Source organism: Protopterus annectens, chromosome 1.part1 (assembly GCF_019279795.1).
Source record: "Protopterus annectens isolate FY-2018-M chromosome 1.part1, PAN1.0, whole genome shotgun sequence".
Taxonomy (NCBI): domain Eukaryota; kingdom Metazoa; phylum Chordata; order Ceratodontiformes; family Protopteridae; genus Protopterus; species Protopterus annectens.
The window spans coordinates 15,168,399-15,192,276 of record NC_056726.1 but is presented as its reverse complement, the minus strand read 5'-3'; the positions used below and the strand labels follow the sequence as shown (position 1 = coordinate 15,192,276).

General features: G+C 40.2%; 1 protein-coding gene across 3 annotated transcripts in view; it reads left to right on the top strand.

Annotated features, from left to right (window-relative positions):
• The window catches only part of PDZD2 (PDZ domain containing 2), a 2,738,687-nt gene that overhangs the window by 1,800,882 nt on the left and 913,927 nt on the right, over nucleotides 1–23,878 (top strand). The gene's annotated exons all lie outside the window — the stretch shown is intronic.

Genomic DNA, 23,878 nt, shown 5'->3' with positions numbered 1-23,878 from the left:
TGCAAATTGCAGAGCAGTCTTGCCTATGGATAATTGCACCTGGATGGTCTCCGATGCATCGTGCGTTGCCACCAACCTTGAGGTGTGGGTGTCCTTTATGAATATGGACACCCCCCCCTACTTTCTTGGTGTTGTCCGGATTTTGGGGCCGGAACACATGATATGAGGTGAAACCTGATAGTGCTGGGGTGCTCTCAAGAGCCTTGAACCAGGTTTCTGTCACAGCACAGACATCAATGTTCTCCATACTGAGTGCGTGCATCTTGAGATTGAGACTTCTGGCATTGAGCAGCATTACCCTTAGTTTTTTTACTTTTTTGTGTTCTAGGGTGGTAGGTTTAGAATTTGAGCCTTGCCTAAAAAGGCACTATGGGGTGGCAAGAGCCTTTGCCAATATCCGAAGCCTAGGGTGACAGGTGCAAGCCGTCCCTTGCGAAGCAGCGTGGCTTGTCCAGCATGTCATCCCAGGCAGACAGACATTGGATCCCCTTTGAATGACACCAGAATTTAAGCCAATTATTAAAGCTGATCATCTTATCACTGTATTGTGGCATCATTCTAGGTGAAGGTAGGATACTGCTCAAGGTCAGGGTCATACCTGCCTGGGCTACATAATCAGAGAGCTCCTCAATGTCTCTTTTCATGTAGTCCAAGGAGGTACGTCTCAGGTCGTTGACACCAGCGTGGACAATTACTGAGTCGTACTTGTACCTGCTGTTGAGAGACCTGAGTGCTTGTGTTATGTGGCAGATTCTAGCACCCGACAGGCAGCTTACTTTGACCTTCTCCTTACTCAGTCTGGTGAGCAGGACGTCAGTGTGTCTGACTATGGAGTCACCTATGACAAGTATGTTTGGTGTTGTATTTGGCCTTAAGGGCAGTGACTGCTTTGCACACTGATTTTGTTGTTTATGTGTTGTTTGTGTGGTGTATTGAGTTTGCAGTTGCTTGGGTGTCTGCTTTGGAGGCCTCTGCTGTTTAGGTAAATTTTTACTCAGAGCCTCCGAGTATGTCTTAGTGTGTTTATGTGTTTGATTCAGTGGTGTGGTTGAGTTATGTGAGACTGGTATTGTGGTGTGTGTAGTTGCCTTCTCCTCCTGCCTGGTTTTGCCAGTCCTGAGTTGAGAGAGCTCAGCCTCCAGTCTGGCTAAATAGCTGCATCTCTCACAATTTCTTAATTAAGTTCTTGTTATATTACTATGCTCAGCATACATGATGTAACCTGTTTTGTGTATTGTGCTGGATGTACTGTATTTGTATAACTTGATGCCAGAGCTTTTCTCCCCGGCCTCCGCTGAAAATGTACCTGGTCCAGTCTAAATTTCCCGGTTAACAAATGTAAAATAAAATAAATAAATAAAATCTGTTCCTATTTTTGGGCCTTTGTCCCTCCATTATGTCAGGCTTTGTCCAGATTTCTTGGGCTAAGAGGTGAGAGGTATGATCGTACTGCATGTACCAAATAAATAGAATGTTCTTACTTAGAGGATGGAATTGCTGAGAGAGACAGAAAGGCATGACGCTTGTGTATACTGTGGGTAGATGGCTTGTAACAACTGAACTGTGAGCCTTTGGGGATATTTAATGCTGGCTGATAGTAAAGAGATGATAAGAAATGAAAACTGCATCATCTGTTATTAAAGAAAGGCAGGAATGATACAAATTGATGACAGATGGCTGACTGTGCCCATCTAATGTGTCCACATTCCTTACTGGTAGCCAACATAACTAATTCCACTTCATCTCTAACTTTATAATCTTTCTTCAATTTATAGGGATCATTTTATGTTTTCTTATATACATTCTTTCTTTTAATTTATTCATAAACAACAACAACAACAAAAAAAATGTGATAAGAAGAATGTTCCATGCTATATATTTAAAAAAAAGCATTTGCTGATGTTGAATAGTGGTTTGCTATGGAGGCAGACTGCAGGAAAAGTGGTTATAGCTTTACTGTCATGGCTTTGCACATGTATTGGCAGACACTTAAAAAACAGCTCCTGAACAGTAAAAAAAAAACTCAACCTTCTCAGACTGAGAAGCCAAACAAGATGCAGTTTATTGAATGCATGGCAGTACAGCATTAAATAGTAACAGCAATCAGTAATGTCAGAACCAGTAATGTCAGAACCAGTAATGTCAGAACCAGTAATGTCAGAACCAGTAATGTCAGAACCTCGCTTCCTCACTGCTAATCATGTTCCCCCAACAGCTTGCACCTGAAGCAGCTGCCCCCTTCATCCCAAGCTTGCTATGCCTCTTTCTGCTCCAAAATATTTGTAACCATGTGAAGAAAAATGGGAAAATTCATGATAGTTAAATCTTGCTGTCACTTTTTTGTGGAACATTTCATTGTGCCTTCTTATGAATCTCTTTTTGTAGATATATATGTACACACATGTATGTGTGTATGTGTATATATATATATATATATATATATATATATATATATATATATATATATATATATACACATCTTCTTATCTTAACACCTCTACTGGAGTTTCTCAAGGCTCCATACTTGGTCCCCTCCTATTCAATACTTTCATTAACAATTTCCACACATCTATGATCAATAGAGCCCTTATTCAGTATGCAGATGACTCAACCATTGTCTGCACAGCTAACTCTGAACTCCAACTCAAAACCCAATCAGCCTTCTCCACCACTGAATCCTGGATGTTTAAAAAACCACCTAGCCCTTAACCTAAATAAATCGAAGATCATGCTTTTCACCCCCAAAAAAAAAAAAATCAGCCCTGTTGGACAAAGCCATGTTCAATATCTACTCCCAAAGTAAACTGCTAATAGATGTTCTCAGCCACACAAAACTTCTATGAGTTTCCATGGATGAACACCTAAAATTTGATATTCTCCTGCAACAAAATATCCTAAAAACATATCAGAAACCTGGAATGCTATATAGGCACAACCAGTTCCTTAGCCCCTCCACCAAACAAACCCTTGTCTCCATTTACCTACTCCCTTCCCTAATGTATGGCACCCCTCTACTTACCAACCTGCAAACCACTCTGAAAGCTAAGCTTGAGACATGTTATCATAAAATTACAAAATTCACAACAAATTCCAAAAACTTTGCCCATCACTGTATTGCTTTTAACTCCCTAAAATGGCTGAAACTATCAAACTGCCTCAACTATCCACAACTTACTACTGCTCACAAACTTATCTTTAAACCTTCTGATTGTCCCACCCTAAGTTCTGTCTTCACCTTCTACCAACCAAATAGGCCCCTTAGATCTGAGAATCAGCAGCTTCTTCAGGTTCATAAACCAAACCTGCCAGCCAGCCAACTTCTCTTTTCTTACTCTTTAGCCAAGAATTGGAATGCTCTTCCATTAGCAGTCAGAACAATCCCAAATCCTGGCCACTTCAAAGCTTCTCTCCACACTTGGCTATCTTCCACCTGGAACTGCACTTGCACATGGCCTCCTTGAATACCTAGCTCTAATGATATATTCTCTCTCTACTTTCTATGCTGTGTATTGCTTAAAAAAATCTCTGCAATAATGTCTCTCTACAACTGTTGTAATCTGCTCACTAGTGTTTGTCTGGTCGATGGATTGCTAAGTGTGTTTTTAATTTTGTAATACAATATGTTAGATAATGGTATACTACCAATGAATGTAATTTTGATTGTTTTTTTTATTGTACTGAGGAGTTTTTCTCCCTGGGCATCCACTAAAAACGGGCTCTGTTCGGCCCAGACTTTCCCAGTTAAACTGCAAACACACACACATATATATATATATATATATATATATATATATATATATATATATATATATACATATATATATGTATTTATATAGAAAAGGTTTATGGATGTAGTAAGACAGGACATGCAAGTGGTTGGTGTGACAGAGCAAGATGCAGAGGACAGGAAGAAATGGAACAGATGATCCACTGTGGCGACCTATAATGGGTGCAGCCAAAAGGGGAAGAAGAAGATAACTGGTGGTGAACAGACTGCAAAACAAAATTTGTACTTTCATAAAAATGGGGGATGTTTGTCTTGCTTATGCCTGCTACAACTTTTCACTGGTATATTCCACCGCACTCTCCTGTAAATGCAGATACTTAGTTGGCTGACTGTTGTTTATGAGATACTTAGCTTGTAGGAAGTCTTTTTATTATTTCACATAAAGTATCACTTCTGTCCTGTTGTATTCTACCAGTATATTAGCAGTAGAGCAGCCTTTGTACTGTTCAGGCTAGTTTATAATATCAGTGACAGTAAACTGAAACACAAGGTAATGTTTCCAAACCAAAGCAGTTAAAATCCAAAAGAATAATGTCTTCATCACTGTATACTTAGAAACTGTCAAAATACTGATCATATAGAATGTAGAAAACTGTGCAAGTACAGGAACAGTAATGTTTTTATGTTGAATAAGATGTATTGTTCACTTCTTAGCTTTTCTAAGCAGTGTGATTTTAATGTGAAATGTAGGAAGGAATGTGAAAAACTGGATCTAGGTAGAAAAGCTTGTGTAAAAAGGATTTTGAAAATAGTGTACCCCCTGCCCCCCCCCCCCCCCGAGGAGAAGGGAGTTTGTAAAATAGCTGGAAGATCACTATCAGTTTCTTCATCCCAGCTGCCTCATACTTGCTTACCATTTTACCGCACATCTTTAAGCACTAATGCTACTCAAGTAGAAGCCATCATTTGAAGGTAGCAGCATAAGGGCTTCACACAAGTGTTGTATTCCCTAGTCATAACTGTCTCACGCAGTGTCTAGGCAGCTGTCACAGAGAAAAAATACTAATTTTTCTTTCTGTAGTGCTAATTAAGGAAATCTTTATCTCAGTATCATGAAGAAGCAGGCAAATGCCCTGCATGTAATATGATTCAGACAAGTCTAAAGAAATTGGGTGATAATGTAGTGGCAGGGGTCCAACAGCTGTGTGTTGTATAAAACACTTTTTCCAAGGTCTGGCAAATGATGTAGTAACTGTTTCACTGTTCATGCCTACAGATGATGAAGTAGTGTATATTGATAGGTGTAAAAAGTACCCAAACCAAGTCAGAAGTGTTATAGGGTGTGTGTGGGATAAAATGGCTCAACAGTGTGTCCATGGTACCAAATCTGGACTGAAATCAAATAGAATAATCCCAAACCCTGTTCTTTCCTTTGGCTCATATGTGCTGCCATTTTAGGGGTACTGGCTAGTTAGATTTTAAGCCTTCAGTTGTACACACAAGTTCCATAGATTCATCATTCAGTTATGTAGCTTAGAACAAATTGTCTAGCTAATCAATGGGTGCAGTTACAAAAAACATAATTCTTTTTTAATCGAAAGCAGTAAAACGAACACATTTTTATTTAAAACTAGTCTACATTTTTACAACACTAAGCATGTAAATGGTATTTTTCTAAATTTGTTAAAGTTCCTTTGAAGGGATACCACTGGGGCTTTTTTTTCTAATAAACATAACATTTCAGTTTTATATGCAAATAAATCCTGTGGTTTCTACTTGTCCTGATTTATATTTATATATCTTGGTTTTATGACTGGTGGAGACATTGCTGCTGATGGTGGTACTTTTGTGAAAGGTGCTGTGTAGTCTGGAGCTTATAGGCAAACTGTTTTTAAAAATGCTAGTTTTACTGCGTTGCTTGTAATTTGTAAACCTTTCTTATTTAACAGTCACAATAAGTAGAAGGATGTTGCCCAGTTAAATGTATGCCCAACTACCTACACAGTTCATAGAGTCATCTTATGTAGGTGGTCAAATGACCTGAGCACCCATGCAGAGCTTAGTTATGGAATCCAGAGTTTGTTGGGTGGATTTTCCATTCTGCTGAACATGAATCAAACTGTTTACCCCAAGAGTAAACTTTGTGGTTAGACTTCTATTTGTCAAAGCGTAGTTTGTAGGAGGTCAATGTGTTACGTTGTTTGACATCCTAAGGGAACCTGTTCATAGGTTATAGGTAGGTTCATAGGTAGGTACTGGGCTATCTGCCCGAAGGCATATATTAGCCCAGCCACGTTGTGCGGTATTCACCGCCCCTTTGGTTAATTCCCTAGGCCCTTGATCTAGCAGCTAGTACCCTTGGCCCCTATTTAGTAGAGCTGTTGGTATGATCCCCGGTGTGAACTTTCTGTTACCCATCCACTCGTCAAGGTTCCTCTTGAAAAGTGATAGTGAGGGGCTCTGTCTTATGTAGATCGGGACCTTGTTCCATAGCAAGGGGAGTCTTTGCGAAGGGAATCTATCCCTTCAGCATGTTCTATTCATTGTTGTGCTGAGGTTTATATCCCTAGAGCGTGTAGCTCAAGTAGATTTGGTTTTGCTGAGATGGAGCATGTTCAACAGTTCTGGGTTGGACATGGCTCTGTATGTTAGACAGAGATCGCCTCTGAGAAGGCGGTATGCAACAGAGAAAAGCCTTAGTTTTTTCAATCGTGCTGCATAGGGCAACTGTTTGAGGCCAGTAATCCTCTTAGTGAGGTACCTTTGTGGTCTCTCCAGCTGCTGGAGATGCCTAGCCAGGTACATTCCAATTGGTGCATTGTACTCAATAATGGGTCTGATGAGGGAAGAGTAGAGGGGCACCACTACATCCTTAGATCTTGATGCGAACCCTTTCGTGATCAGATGAGTCACATAGAAGGATTTTCTAACCACTTTGGCAACATGGTTATCAAAGGAAAGCTGACTATATACTTGGGTCCCTAGATCCCTTATTACTACTACAGATTTCAGGGGGTTACCTCCTATGTGGTAGTTCGCGGGTACTCTGTTTTTTCCAAAGGGGATTACTATGCATTTTTTAGCATTTAGCTTGAGACCATGGCTTTAACACCATGCATCAGTCTCATTAAGGCCCTTCTGGAGGATATCCATGTCGGCCGGAGACTCTATTATAGCACCCAGTTTGCAGTCATCCGCAAACTTGGTCAGCCACAGCCCTTCAGTGCTTGCCTGTACTTCTGAGAAGTATATGCCAAACAGGAGGGGCCCCAGGACACTGCCCTGAGGCACACCACTCGTTACTGGTCTGGATTCGGACATAGATCCCACTACTCTTACTTTGTGGGATCTGTCTGAGAGCCAGTTTGCGATCCATCTTGTGACATAAGGGTTTATGCCCAGGTTGGTGAGTTTATCAATAATACCCGAATGGGGAATGGTGTCAAATGCTTTAGCAAGGTCAAGATAAGCCGTGTGTACCTCCTTTCCCTTATCTATAGCCTGAGTAACTGTCTCAAAGAAGTCCACCAGGTTCAGGAGGTATGATCTGCCCTTGAAGCCGAACTGTGTGGGGTCAAGTGTTTGGAGGTTCCCAGTCTCTCCATTTATGAGTTCCATAATGATTCGCTCCATTGCCTTACAGATTAGACTGGTCAGGCTTATTGGTCGGTAGTTCCCAGGGTCGGTTGTGGGCCCACCCTTGTGCAGCGGAACCACCGTTGCTGTGTGCCATTCTATGGGCACATATCCTGTCGAGAGGCTGAGACTGAACAGGGTATTCAGATGCGGGGTTAATTCATTTTGGAGCTTGCTTATGACACAGCCCTGGACACCATCTGGTCCCATGGAGGCAGTGTTTTTAGCTTTAGATAGAGCCTTATTAACCAACATATCAGTAATAATTGGAGTTACACAATCCCCTAGAATAGTAATAGGCCCTGCAGGTGGAGGAGGGGGGAGAAATTTGCACTGAACCTGTCAGCCAAGATGTTGGCAATGTCAGTGGGGTCAGTGTATTTTGTTCCATTTTGTACTAGCTCAGAACAGACCTGAGCGTTGCCATTTAGGTTTCTGATGTAGCCATAGAAGGCCTTATGGTTATCCTTGGCATCCTTGGCAACTTTCTTTTCAAAATTGGCTTTAGTTGACTTGATGAGGGCCCTCAATTTCTTACTAATGCTGATCAGGGATGATTTTTCTATTTGAGATTTGGCCTTTTTTTGTATAAGTATCCTCCTTTTATTGTATAGTTTGCTTATGGCCGGGGTCCACCAGACTGGTTTCTTCTTGCTTGAGGAATGAGTCTTGGTTTTATTTGGGATAGCACGGTCCATGCAATCCTGAAGATGTATATAAAGTGCCTTGGTTTAGGATTCTGCATCCTGGATATCATTATCCTTCTGCAAGGGAATAATGAAGCTTTCCACTTCTGACGCAAGTAGTTTGAAGTTTGCTTTGGAAAGGTTTTTTACGATGGTTTCTTTGACTGGGGGAGGTGGAGGGGTGAGGATGTCCAGGGTTATCAGTTTGTGGTCTGATCTGACCAGAGAGGGAGTGATAATGGGTGTGGTACAATTGGCGCCCATATTTGTGATGACTAAATCCAATATGCTGTCCCCTCTAGTGGGAGAACATACCAGTTGTTCAAGGGCATTTGAATTTATAAATTCTATGAACTACTGGGCATAGGAGTTAGAACTTTGGTAGTTCACCCAGTCTATACCAGGGTAGTTGAAATCACCCAAAATTATGGTGTTGGGTAGGACCTTTATATTTTCCAATGCCTCAAGGAATACTGAGTGAGCATCTTGGGACATGGTGGGTGATCTTTAATGGGCTATGACTTGAAATGTGGTTTTGCCTGCTGATAGTTGCGCATGGATGATCTCTGGGGCATCATGCTGTGCCACTAACCTGGAGATGTGGGTATCCTTGATGAATATGGATACACCTCCGCTCTTTGTACTGCGATCCGGTAACTGAGGCCAGAAGGTATGATATGAATTGTAACCTGGTAGTGCTGGGGTGCTCTCTGGAGCCTTGAACCAGGTTTCTGTCACTGCACAAACATCGATTTTCTCCATACTAAGGAGTGCCTCGAGTCCATGCATTTTGAGGTTGAGACTTCTGGCATTGAGTAGCATTACCCTTAGTTTTTGGTTACCTGTGCTGGTTACGGTGGTTGGTTTGTCCTTTGAGCCTTGCCTAAAAAAGGCATTATGGGGACGGCAAGAGCCTCGGCCAGTATTCGAAAGCCTAGGGGTGACAGGTGCAAACCATCTCTGGTGAAACAGCGAGGCTTGTCTATCATGTCATCCCAGGCAGACAGACACTGGATCCCCTTAGAATGACACCAGAAGCTTAGCCAATTGTTGAAATTGATCATTTTGTCTTTGTATTGTGGTATCATTCTAGGTGAAGGTAGTATGTTACTCAAGGTCAGGGTCATACCAGCTTGGGCTACATGATCAGAGAGCTCCTCAATGTCTCTTTTCATGTAGTCCAGGGAGGTACGTCTTAGATCATTCACACCAACATGTACAATGACCTAAGTGCCTGTGTTGTGTGTCAGATCCTAGCACCCGATAGGCAGCTAACAGTAACATTCTCCTTGTTCAGCCTGGTGAGTGGAACATCTGTGTGCCTTACTATAGAGTCTCCTATTACTAGCATGTTGGGTATGGTGTTTTGCCTTAGGGGTTGTCGTGAGGCACACTGCTGAGGTGAATTATGTGTTTTCTGGCTTGTGTTTGGAGATGCAGGTTGCTTGCTTGTCTGTTTTGGAGGGCAGTGTTTCTTTTTCAGATTGGTACCTTGTGCCTCCGAATATGTTTTTGTGTATTTATGTGTATGTTTTGCCGGTGCTTGTTTTGTAGATCCATGTGTGACTAGTGGTGTGATGCTAGTGTGTCTCTTCTCCTCTTGACTGTCTGTTACAGTCATGGGTTGAGAGCGCTTAGCCTCCAGTCTGGCTGTGTATTTGCATCTCTCACAAGTGTTTGTGTCTAGAGGTAAGAGGAGAGGGTTGTCGGTATACATGAGGCAGTTGTGACATTGTCTCAGGATGCCCAATTCCACCAGATGAACTGGAGAGTACACCTGAAGCTGACCTCTGGACATGCCTGGAAAAGTAAATTTCACTTGTCTTGCGGACAATCGAGGGTCTTATGCTGTATTATAATAGTGCTGTCTAGGAGATTTGGAAAATAATAGTGCTGTCTAGGAGATTTGGACAAGTGCTGATTTGGGTTATGCAAGTGCTGCAATAAGAGCAGTTGATCTGAAACACTTGAGTTGAGGCTTGCCTAGTTCTAAGGGAAAATTTGCAGCGCAGACTTTGTGGAGCCGGGAATAGTATACCCCAGCTAACCGACGCTGCTCTGTGCACAAGACCGCGCAAAAAGAGAGTTGCAGGGTTTTAAGAGAGAGAGATCAAGGAGTTTGGAATTGACCCAAAATGGCCAATAAAACTACAGTTTCTAGGCAGTAACCACTCCTACAGGGACAGGCAGGCTGCTCAATGTTAACCACTGCCACTGGTGAACACAGAGACTTCCCTTTAGCCCAAGTAAGCACTGGCCTCCAAGAAACTTACAAAGAGTTCAGAACCGCAACTCTGTAACTGAACTTTTTTTTTAATTATAGAAAGTGGGAAAATAGCAAGATTTTTTTGTTTTTTTTGTTTTTGTTTAAGGATAGCAGAGACACACAAGTAGCAAACTAGTCAGAACAGTGCAATAAATGACCCCAACACGTGTGTGCTAGGTCAGAGACAGGTAAAATGCAATTTTCAGAAAAAAATGATTTTAAATTAAGTGCAACACAAAAAATGCAATAAATAGGCTCTAGGTATGTTCTAAATACTTTCTAACACAGATATCAACTTTTGCAAGCAAGAAAATGCCGAAAAGTAGGTGGCTATGCAGTTTTTCTAAGAAATAAATCAGAAGAAACTACTTAAAATCTCAAAAGTGGCTCCTTTCTTCTCTCAGCATTTTCTCCTCTTGGTAGGTGCTTCAGCAACAACTATCAAGCCTGGAAAATTAGGGGATTCTTTGGGTGAGGAGCCTATCTTTCCAAGAGATCTTGTTTATGTTGCAGTGTCAGTTGATCCCAACACCAAGAGAACCGCATGGACAGCAAGTGCAAAGGCTAAAAAAACCAACAGTAAAAAATACAAAAATAAGCCTATACTCACTGTGGAAAGACAAATGTATAAGTTTAATGCATGAAAAACAAGAGTCAACAGACCGGTCTCGGCCTGAAAGCCTTTATCAATGAACTGATAAAGGCAGTGTCAGTTGATGTCTTTTTAGTAAGTGTTTTAAGTATTACCATTATTTTATTTAATTGGAGGAGTTTTAGTAAGACCGACTTTTCAAAGCCTGGAAGGTGAGGCAGAGATAACCATACTGGAGGTGGTATGAGACAGAGAAAAGTGAGAGGGTTTTAGTTTCTCTGGATAGGTTACAGAACTTAGTCCTTCCATTTTTTAAGTTAGAAAATGTTCTGGTCTTTCTAGCTGAGCGAAGTGTTTGGAGTGATGCATTCACAATTATGCACCTCATTCTATTATTGGTATGATGAGGGAAGAACAAACCCCAATTATGATACCCCTGAACATGGAGAATATACCCATGGCAATTAGCTGAGCAGGATAGAAGGATTCCCTAACTATGACTGGTACATGATGATTGGGATAGTTCATTACTGATGAAAATACCTGTATCTCCATGTCAGTCTCAAGCAGAATCCTGCTTATGTGCTATTCCGTAGGCTAGACCTGTGTCCCGAACATAATTACACTGAAATGTTGGTACTAGGCTTCACACTATGATCAGTGCACCAGGTAGTGGCTCTGACAAGCTCCTGTAAGGGGATCTGTCTGCATATAGAGGAGTCAATAATTGCACCCAGTTTACAGTCACTGGCAAACCTGGCTAGCCATAGACTTTTGACATCTGTTTTCACATCAGAGAAATTAATACTGAAGAGGAGAGGACCAGGAACAGAGCCCTGAAGGACACCAGTGATATGCATTTTAGACGAGAAAGTACCACTGACTGTTACTGAGAGTATTATGTCAAAGAGCAAGTTTGCAAGGTGACAAAGTAGTTTATATTTAAACTAGTGAGTTTGCTAGTAATATTAACATGGGGAGTCCTATTGAAGCCCTTAATGAGGTCCAGAGAAGCACCATGAACAGAATAAGCCTTTATCAATAGCAGCTGTTACATTTTCAAAGAAGTTAACCAGATTAAGGAGACAGAATTTACTTTTCACAAAGCCAAATTGATTATGGTCGAGGGTTTGTAGGTCACCAATTTCAGTGCTTATGAAGTTGATTAAGATTCATTCCATGAGTTTACAGATGATGCCAGTGAGGCTACCAGGATGATAGTTGCCATGGTCTGTGGTAGAGACTCTCTTTTGCGGTGACAATGTGATGGCCATCTTCCAGAGATTGGTTAAGTATCTTGTGGAGATACAAAGGTTGAAAAGGTTTAGCAGGATTTCAGAAATGTTGTACTTTGTACTAAGGTAGAGTTTTCATTTTTAGTTTTGGATAGATCTGGTCCGTAGTGATTCTGGGGAAATGGGAGTTTAGTGATTGATGGGAAAAAATGCAAAAGGATTGCTCTCAACACTCCCTAATTTTGCTGAATGTCCCTGATTCAATCTTCGTATTTTGCCCTCTCCCATGTAAAATTGTTGATTTTCTGGTAAATCACTTGGGTGTCAGTAATGCAAGACATGAGAGTTTTATATCTAGTAATAATCCTTGCCCAGACCCAAATAAAACACCCATTGAAATTGCTGCAACCTTCAACTCCTATTTCACAGATACTATAGCCAATCTAACCGCTACCTTTCCTAAGACCAACTTGCCCACCACAGACCCCTCCACAGCTAATGCCAGTACATCCCCTATTCCCAGCTTTACTCTATCACCTATACCCACCACAACTATTAAAAAATTACTTCTAAAACTCAAACCATGCACAAATGCCCCTGACAACATACCTGCGAAATACCTGCAAATCTCAGCCAACTCAACCGCTTACCCTACCAGCATACTTCTCAACAGATCTATCCAAGAATCCTATATGCCCATCATCTGGAAAAAAGCTTGTATCCTTCTCCTACACAAGGGGGGTCCCAATATAGACACCACCAACTACCACCCCATTTCTATACTATCACCCATGTCTAAGATTCTAGAAAAATGTATTCATCCTCAACTTCTTCACCATCTGATTCACAAACACATCCTCTTCCCCCCACCCAACACGGATTTAGGCCAGGACATAGTACCACCACTGCCCTCATATCCTTCATGGACACTGTCAACCGAGCCTGTGACACTGGTAAAAGTGTATCTTCACTATTTCTTGATCTTTCTAAAGCTTTCGATACTATATCCCACTCTCTCCTTCTAACAAAACTCTCCAACATAGGTACCACACCTCAAACTCTAAATTGGTTCACTAATTACCTCACAAACAGGCAGCAAGCAACTAAATGGAAGAACTCTTGCTACACTTTCCTAAACACCACCACCAGTGTTCCTCGAGGCTCCATTTTAGACCCAGTTCTGTTTAGCATATTTTTCAATAACTTTCACACCACTCTCTCTTAAGGCTCCGTCATCCAGTATGTAGATGATTCCACTATCATCTGCACTGCAAACAACTCCTCAGACCTACATCGACTCACCGAAAATGCCCTCACCTCCACTAAAATTTGGATGTCTAATAATCATCTTGCCCTGACCCCCATCAAAACCAAACTAGTAATCTTTGCCCCAAAAGTTCCACTCCTCTTCAAAAAGAGTACTTCACCATTCAATCCCTAAATGGTAACACCATTGACATTGTACCTAGCACAAAACACCTAGGTGTCATCATAGACGAAAACCTCACATTCGACCTGCACATCCAGTCCAAAGTCAAAAAGACACATCAAAATCTGGGCACTCTCTACCGACACAAACATCTACTCAGTACATCAGCCCAACTTTCCCTTGCCACTTCTTTTCTGTTACCCTCTCTTTTATACGGTGCCCACCTCCTCACCAACATTCAGCCCTCCCTAAAGTCCAAACTAGACTCATGCTGCAACAAAATTGCTAAGTTTATAACAAATACCTCCTACTCATCCCACCACTGCTTATCATTATGCAACCTAAAATGTCTTGAATTCCCCAACTATCTCATTTTTATCCAACTAACTACAGCTCACAAACTAATTCATAATACATCCATGTGGCCTGCTCTGTCTTCTATACTTACTTTACACCATCCTAACAGACCACTCTGATCCAACAACCAACTATGCTCGTAAATGTAGAAAAACCCAAACTTTCAGCTGGCCAGATGCTTTACTCCTTTACCATCGCAAAACTTTGGAACTCCCTCCCCCAAACACTTAGGCCCACCTGCTCAGTAACCCTCTTCAAGACATCTCTGAAACAACACCTCTTCTCATCTTGGCTGTGCACTTGTGCTAACACCACATCTCATATAACCTAACTTCAACCATCACAACTATTCTCACCCCCAATCTACTACTCTGGCATCCTCCTTTCACATCCACCTGTCTTTTTGCTTACTCCTCCTCTCCATCCTGTCCACTTCCCTCTTCTAGTAACCCTCATTGTTCTATGATTGAGCCCTCCTGTCTACTTCCTTCTCTTCCTACCCCTTATAGACCTACCATTGAACCAGGCAAGACATTCAGGTACTCTCGCAGCATACCTTAATATCATACCACCACTTATATCTGCAACAATATGCACTGACTTTGCAGATTCCTGCAACAGGACTCATATAGCCTATTGCTAAGATAACATGTGAAAGGTTTAAGTACCTAATACCTGCCTGATGATGTAAGTGATCACCTCCTCACCTATTTAAACAGGCAAAAAGCTGATATCCACAACCAGTCCATTTTTAAAACAATAAGGGACAAGAAGAATTTCAACTGCACAGATTTCCAAAATGAACTCACATCTTGCAATTGGTCAGTTCTGAAACAGTTGCCACTTGAAGAAGCAATAAATTACTTTAAAACCAAATTCCTATCCATCCTTGACACCCATGCACCAGCACAGACTATTAGAACCAAAACAAAAGTTGCTCCTTGGCTCTCAAAAGAAACCAGACATAAAATGCTACTTAGAAATGGGGCTTGGGCTACTTTGAGGACCACAAAAAACCCATAGATCAACTTAGATACAGACAGCTAAGAAATGAAACAAAAAAAAATCCACCACATTAGACAAGAAAAACTATTACTGTCATCTACAAGAAAAACACTAAAACAAGCCACAAAAGTTTTGGGTAGGTATAAACAAACTCCTTAGTCCAGGACAGTCCTCCACTCCTACCCCCTTGGATTCTAACCAAAACCCCCCAGCAGAAATTGCCAATACCTTTAACAGCTTCTTTACAACAACCATCCAGAACCTAGCTAACCAATTATCCCCTGGATGCCCATATTCTCCGGCCACTATACCCTGCTCCCAACTCCCCTTTAACTTCAAGCCAGTTTGCACATCTTTGGTCCAAAACTTACTTAAAAAACTAAAGCCTACCACCCTGTTGGCTGGTCTGCTCCCTGCAGAATATCTACAAAAAGCTGCAGATGCCATAACATACCCCATTACTGTCCTGATCGATAGAACTATAACTGAAGCATCTATTCCTTCCATCTGGAAGATATCCCATGTCATCCCACTCCATAAAGGGGGCAGCTCTACTGAACTTTCAGTCTATAGACCCACAGCTATTCTGTCACCCTTAGCTAAAATTATGGAAAAATGCATCGACAATCAACTTCTGAACTATCTTGTCCGTAATGATGATCTAGCCAACACCCAACATGGCTTTAGACCATTCCATAGTACAACCTCAGCCCTCCCCTCCTTCTCTAATATCATTAACCAACACCAAAACAATAATACACTTTCCTCTGCTATCTTTTTGGTCTTTCAAAAGCCTTTGATATGGTAAACCACCAAATGCTCATAAACACTTTGAAATCCATCTCCCTAAAGGACCAGGCCATCCAATGGTTTCAATCATATCTCAGTGGTAGACAACAGGCTGTCCTATGGCAGAGCAAACTATCCACCCTTTTACCCATCTCCCTCGGAGTACCCCAAGGCTCCATACTAGGTCCACTATTATTTTCCATTTTCATCAATGATTTATGTAAGGTCATCCCAAATGCAACATGCATTCAATATTTGGATGACTCCACTTTAGCATGCTCCAACATTTCACCTACAGAGTTGCAGATTCTATCCCAAAATACTTTTAACACAGTTAAAAATTGGCTCCTTAACCATCATCTCATGTTAAACCTAATAAAACCAAACTGCTGCTTTTCTCCCCCAGGAGGTCTGCCCCTATAACCTTTACATTAAAATCCAACAACAGCACCATTATTTCTCCAGATTCTTCAACCAAACTGTTAGGAGTTATAACAGATAACCTTAAGTTTGATCTGCATATAAATAAAACTATTAAAACAGTTAATAAAAAACTTGGCTCACTATATAGGATCAAGCCCTTCCTAACGCCATTAGCCTGAACTGTAATTGCTCATACACATCTAATCTCCACGCTCTATTTACAAACCTCAGCAAAACTGACCTTAATAAACTTTCTAGCAGCTACAATCACATTGCTAGATTTGCTACTGATGCAGCCTGCAAAACTCATCACTGTCAACCTAAATCTACTAGGATGGCTTGAACTGCCTAACCTACTTCAGGTTAACCAACTAATAGTTGCACACAAGATCCTCTACCAACCAGGTAATACACCCGTACTTAAAAACCTCATCACCCCCTACAGTAACCTTAGTGCACTTCGTTCATCTGAAAGACTACTAGTTCAAACTCTCAAATCCAACAACACAGCCAGAGAATCTCTGTTTGCTAACTCTGTTGGCAAAACTTGGAATTCTATTCCTGCTAATCTTACATCTGAACTCTCTCTACCTCAGTTCAAGAAAAGTCTGACTCAGTACTTTAAAAAATGATGGCTATGTCCTTGTCCTAATCCAGACTAACTCTAACCATCACTCGTGTGTACATGGAGGACTTCTGCCTACACTTTATTTCTTAACGTATATATCCTATGATCTCCTTGGATCTACTACCAGGTTAGCCTACTAGGCATTCAATACCCTACCATTCTTAAAAACACTGTCTAGAATGTTCTATCTGAGTAAAAATGCAGTAATTTGTTTGTGTATCTATTTTTGTGCTTATTTTGTGTTTTAAACTGTAAAAATGTAACAGTTCGTTGAATGTCTTTTTGGAGTTTTTCTCCTCGGGCCTCCGCTGAAAATGGACATGTATCCAGTCGGACTATCCCAGTAAACAAATGTAAAATAAATAAATAAAATAAATAAATAATAGTCTCCGATTAATTCCTATATCCACTTTGCACCCACTGCAATAAGTGTGCTATATAAATTTTGCTAGATGAAAACTACTCGTATAGAATGTTCTCATGTATACACTCTGTTGCTTGTATAATATCTTTGATTTGAGAATGATTACTTGTGTACAGTTTTTTTTCCACCAATTGTATAAGCTGCCAATAACATGTCCTAAATATCTTTATTAATGTAGATTCTGTATTGTATGCGAAATGTCTTATATGTGGAGCTTTTCTCCCTGGGACTCCACTGAAAATTGTCACTTCTGGCCAGGCTGGACCATCCCGGTAAACAAATGCAAATAAATAAATAAAATAAATAAATATACGTATTATTCAAAAATGCATGTTAATGCAGCACCTGTTGCCATCTACTGAGTAGTTATTCTATGTATTTCACACAGCCTGAAATACATTAAAAGAATAATGTAAAACTGTGGCACAGATCAAGCAGTTTTACAAAGTGCTGTAAAATATGATAGTGTTTGATTGTGTAAACATGTTTGCATCTGTGGTAGTGGGGATGGGTTTGCAGAAGATAATTTCAGGAAAAAAATACATACACACACACACACACACACACACACACACACACACACACACACACACACACACATACATACATACAACATGGAATTTAATTTCTTATAGAAGGAATTTCACGCATTTATGTTGATGTTAACAACAGATCAGTTGTTTTATAGAACATGAGCTTAACTTTTAAATAGAATAAAGAAAGTTTTAACTTTGCTGCCCACACAAGTACTCTAAGAGCTTGGCAGGCATTTGCAAAAACTTAATTGCTCTATAATACAGCTGTAGTAATGACAAAAGAAATGACCTCATTTGTTTACTGCACTAAAATTAAAAAAAAAAAAAAAAAAAAAAAACAAACAAAAATCTCTGCAGCTGTTGCAAGTGGAGGAAGTTAAATCACAGAGCTAAAATCATAATAGGAGATAGAGCCTTGTCTGCCTACGCAGGGTAGCCTTAAACACCACTGTAAGCAGTTTCAATTCACATTTATGTATAGGAAACTCAACAATCTGGCCCACAAGCAAAAAATGTTTAAGATGAAGGCTCTACTCATAAAACATTTATTTAAATCTTAATGAAGATCACAAAATACAACATAAATTATACTTATCTAAGTAGTATTATTGCAAATTCTACAAGTTCTATAGTGCTACACATAACAGCATCCAGTAAGAGTTCTAGACTTTCACATGTATTATGACCAAATTATTTTTTTTTCAGAAGCACACATTATTTAAGCAGATGCAATTAAAATCACAATCTAAAGATCAAGTTATGAACATTAGTTATAAAGTTAGGCTTTCGGTATTTTGGGGATTTTCTAAATCAAGCTCTTGGTGAACATTTTAGTTTGTTCAGCGTAGCATTTTACTAGTACAGACATCCGTCCTGACAACATGGAAACTTAATTTTTTGTGTCATAAACAACTTTGGCAGTGAGGTATCTGAAGGAGAAGACAGATGAAGAAGGCTGTAACTATTTTGTTGTACATCCTTCTCATTACCTAGTGAAATGTTGTCAAATTTCCCTATTTCACATAAAAAGTCATTAGTTCTGTGGTGGCTTGACAGAGTTTTTGTTGCAATAGTTTGTTGTTTTATGCTGTGAATATTTAGTGGTGATGCTAAATGTATGTGCATGTGTGTGTATGTCTGCATGCATACATGTACGCTGTAGTAGTCCCATGCTCCAGCCAAGATTAATTTACTACCTTAATCATGCTACTAGCAGATCAGGCTCTAGCTGCCCTATGACCCTGAGTAGGATACGTGGATGCTGAAAACTAAACTAATAAATTATTGTAATAGTTCCACAATATGAAAAGCTATGCAAAACGAATAACAATTATTAGTATTTGAGATCAACAGAAACCTAATGGAAAATTTTAGTTTACTACCTATAGCTATGCAGTGCAAGGCAAAATCAAAATGAATTTTGCTATAGTCAAGTCAATGAATGCAGTGAACTTTTATTTTCAGAATGAAAAGCACCTGTAAGTATCATGAGTACAACATGAGCACAGCAAAGTTAAGATTATTTAAAACATTTGGAATAAACTGAATGCAGTGATATGGATTCATAACATCTCATCAAAGTTTCATCTCATGAAAACACAACTCCTCAGAAGTGCTGTAATAAAAAGCACCCAGAAGGCAAGTGTTTTTGTAGGGCTGTAAAAGGCATTTCCAGCTACCGTACTTAAATTTAATAATACCAGAGATGCACCGTCATTAGGTAAAAGGGCAAATTTCAAGTTGTTTAATGCCTGATGAGTTCAAATGAGGACAAGTTATGATTCCCAAGTATGGTGATAACCTGCACTTATTTTAAAGATTTTAAAGGAAAGCATGTATTCGGCAATTGGTAATGTCTTTAAAATGTTACTATGGTTCTTCTCAGCTGGTTCACTTCCTTCCTAGTACATATGGATAGTCGAGTAGTGTTCAATGCCTCTTAGGGTTTATACTTTGCTTGATAAGTTATACTAAAATTAGGTCAAAATTAACCACTTAACCATGTAAATTGACTATGCTGGGAATGGATTCTGCTAGAATCTGACAGTAGATCAGGAAGCTTAGATTATTTCATTTATGCCTCATTATTTCTGCTCGCTGTGAGCCCAAGAAAAGCTTCATAGTCACAAGGCATCACCATTTATATAACTGTGGTGCACTACACCTTAATTCAGTGAACTGAAATGTAGCCTGTATCTTAGAGGAACATGTACATAAATATGTTCACTAGTATTCATCAAGTGGCCCGTGGAAGAGTGCATATGTGACTATACTAATTGATATTCATTTGAGTATTAATATTCAGGAAGTGAATTTGTTCATATGTCTGAAAATAGATTATTCATTCATTTTCTATACAGCAACAGCCCCCAGCTCATCCTGTGAGATCCCTAGACATTTCTCAGCAAGCTGACAGATGTAAACAGTTCAGTGTATCCTGGATCTCCTCCCAATACATCTCTTGGAGGAGGTGCCCAGCAAGCATTGTGTCCTCACAACAGCCAAAAAAACACCTGAACTGATTGTTCTCAGCCTGAAGAAAAGTGGCTGAGCTCCAAACTGCTCCTTAATTCCTGAGCTCCCGATGCTGTCATGGAGGAGGAGCACAGCTGCCATGCAAAGGAAGTTAGTGTCTGCTGTTTGTATCCATGTTTTCATCCTTTTGGTCACTACTCAAAGCTCATGGCCATAGGTGAGGCTGGAGACATAGACTGTCCTCTAAGCTGAGTGCTTTGTCCTGTGACTCGCTTCTTCCTTCATCACCACAGCTCTGTATAGTACCTGCAGTACTGATGTCCATACACTTATCCACTGGCCAACCTCCTGATCCCCTTTATCCTCACTTATGAACAGTACTCAAGATACATAATCTGTTCCATCTGAGGTAGCAGCTCCCACTAACCTGAAAAAAAATCCCTCATTTGGGGAAAGAACTGTGAGCTCTGATATGGAAGTGCTCATTTTCATCCCAAACACTTCATAACTAGCACAAATCACTCTCTGCTTTCTGCTGGTTATATTCACTTGCTGCTAAGAAGAAAATTATATCTGCAAAGAGAACAGATGCAATCCTCAAATCCACAAACTGGATAATCTCCAGACCTTTGCCATGCCTCAAATCCTTTTCACAAAATCACAAACAGAAGGAGAGACCAGATGCACCCATGGTGGAGTTCTGTGCCGGCTTTTAGTGTATCTCACTTAACAATGACAAGGAGGATACAACTCTTTGTCCTTAAATACAGAGACTGAGCAGCTATAGCCTGCTATACGATGCTGTAACTAGGTGTTGGTATTGTGTGTAGGTGATGTGAAGGTGTGGTGGAACATTTCCCACAAGGCATTTTGGGGTACGTGGTCCTAGATATGGTACAGTAGTTAAATCTTTTTTAAACATCTTTACTAAATCACATTTTAAAAAATGACCTAGATGCATATGCATTAATAAAAAAGAAAACAATCCATAGTAACATTTTTTAAACAGTGTACATGTTTTGTTTTAATTATTATTCACTACAACATTACATAAATTGCTCAGTTCCAGCCTTCCTTTAAACCCAACTCCTCCTCCTGAACATTATTCTGCATGCATTCTTCCCACAAATTCAGTTTATTTCTACATAATGTGCTCTTTCCTTTTTCTAAAAAATCTCATCTGTAGTTCCTTTACATCCTTTATAATAATCACTGTTCCAGTTGCAGATGGATTAGATTTTGATTTCAGTTTTCTAGTAATTGCTTTTTTGGCAGCCAATAGCATTATGTTTTGCTGTTGCTTCAAATCTTATGTCCCTGTTCAAAAGACCCATTACCTCACATAAAACAATTTCCTCTTCTAACATTTCTAACAAGGTGTTCTGTAGGTAATTTTTAAATTCTGCAAACTTATTACATTCCCAAAAAGCATATTCCCAGTTATCTCTCAGTTACATCACACTTCAGGATTTGCTATTATTCTGGTGAAAAATTCTCTGAAGTTTCCTTGGGGTATTATAATACCTATGCAAACACTTCCAAGTAAAAATCCTAATTTTTCCGGACTTTGTTGTATATTTGGGAGCTATACAGATGCCATCCGTTTGTTTCTTTGTAAACTGCCTTTCCACTCTCTCTTCTAAATATTTTCTATCGCACTCCAAGTGATTCTTGTGGTTATCATGCAGTATTTTATATGCCCTACTTATTCCTTTTTAACAAATGTATATGTTTTATATATAATATAAACACAAAGAAACTGCATCAGGTTGCAAGGCAAAGACAGAAATATAAAGAAGATAGTCAGACACCCATCGTAAGGGATGCCAACACAACCTGCTCACCAGTCCACAGAACATCAAAGGCAGATGGAAGGAGTATTTCTAGCAGCTTCTGGATGAAGAAAACCCACAGAAGCTGTACTGCTGCAGAAACAGCCTACGACAAGAGAAGAAGAGGAGCCCACACTAGAAGAAGTAAGAGCACTAAGGAAGATGAAGCCAGGGAAAGCAGCATGCTCAGATGAGGTCACAGCAGATATGATAACGATGCTGGGTGAGATAGGGGAGAAATGGCTCCTGAGGGTACTAACAGCAGTGTGGAGAGCAAGGTGTATCCCAGATGACTGAAGAAATAGCATACTCATGCCAGTGTACAAGAACAAAGGGGACTTCCACAACTGTGGGCAGTACAGAGGCATCAAACTCCTGTCACATTGCATGAAAGTTCTAGAGAGGGTGATTTGATAAACAGATACACGGAGTACAGAGTAGTAAGATGGAAGATGAGCAGTTCAGATTCAGAACAGAATGCAGTACAATTGACCCAATGTTTGCAGTGAGACAGATACTTGAGAAGAAGCTAGAAATGAGGAGAGAGTCCAACTGGGTATTCTTAGACTTAGAGAAAGCATATGACAAGGTCCCAAGAAAGCGGATCTGGGCAGTACTGAGGTGATTTGAAGTCCCAGAAACATTGGTAGAATTAGTGCAGGCTATGTACAAGGACCCAATGACTAAAGTACGAACAGTGTTCAGCTTCACAGATGGGTTCCCGATGGGAGTGGGTGTACACCAGGGTTCAGGTCTGAGCACACTGCTGTTCATACTGGTGATGAACTACATTATCAAACAGGTCGGCGGGGGCAGATCAACCAAGTTGCTGTATGCAAATGATGTGACATTACAGGCAGACTCTGAGCTAGAACTTCAGCAAAGGATAGGAGAATGGAATGCAAAACTGAAGGCACATTGGATGAAACCAAGCACAGATAAGATTGTGGTAACGACAGCAAATTGCGGAAATCAGAAGAAGCTGAGAATAGAGATAGAAGGGAAGATAGTGGAACAGGTAAACAGCTTCAAGTATCTAGGAGGGGTGGTTGAGGAGAAGGGAAGACTGAATGAAGAGGTCAAAGCTAGAATCAAAGGTGCTGCAGCCAACTGGCATAGTGTGTCAGGTGTAGTCTAAGACAGAAGAATGCCAAAAAAGCTGAAAAGTAAGGTGTGCAAGACTGGTGTAACCAGTAGTACTGTATCGTACAGAAACCTAGGCAGTAAAGGCAGAACAGTTGAAGAAGCTAGAGGTGATGGAAATGAAGTGCCTGAGAAGGGTGATAGGATGCACACTGTGGGACAGACGAAGAAATGAGGACATAAGAGCAGAAGACAAAGTAGCTCCAGTTCCAGAAAAGATCATAAGAACAGATTACATTGGTTTGCACATGTACAGAAAAGCAGAAGACAATCTGGTGAGGAAGATTTGGGACAGACAGGAAGAAGGTAAGAGGAAGTAAGGATGTCCAGCAAAGAGGTGGATGGATTGTGTGAAAGAAGATCTGTGACAGTCAGGCATGAATGCTGAAGAAGGCAGGAGTGTGGCACTGAATCGAGATAGTTGGCGACAGTTAACATGATGCCTCGACCCCATGTAGAAAAAAAAAAATGGGAAAAAGGGGGCTGATGATGATGATGAACACATTTATATGTTTTATTAATACATCTACTATCTTATTTAATGACCAATGTGCTGCACTAAGATCCGTGGAAGCCAGTCCAGCACATCTGAGTTAATAACAGCATTCTCAATGAAATACAGTTTATAGCATAAAAATGTTTATGGTGTAATAACACAATTAAAATGATCGTGACTAATAAGTAAGCAAATAAAT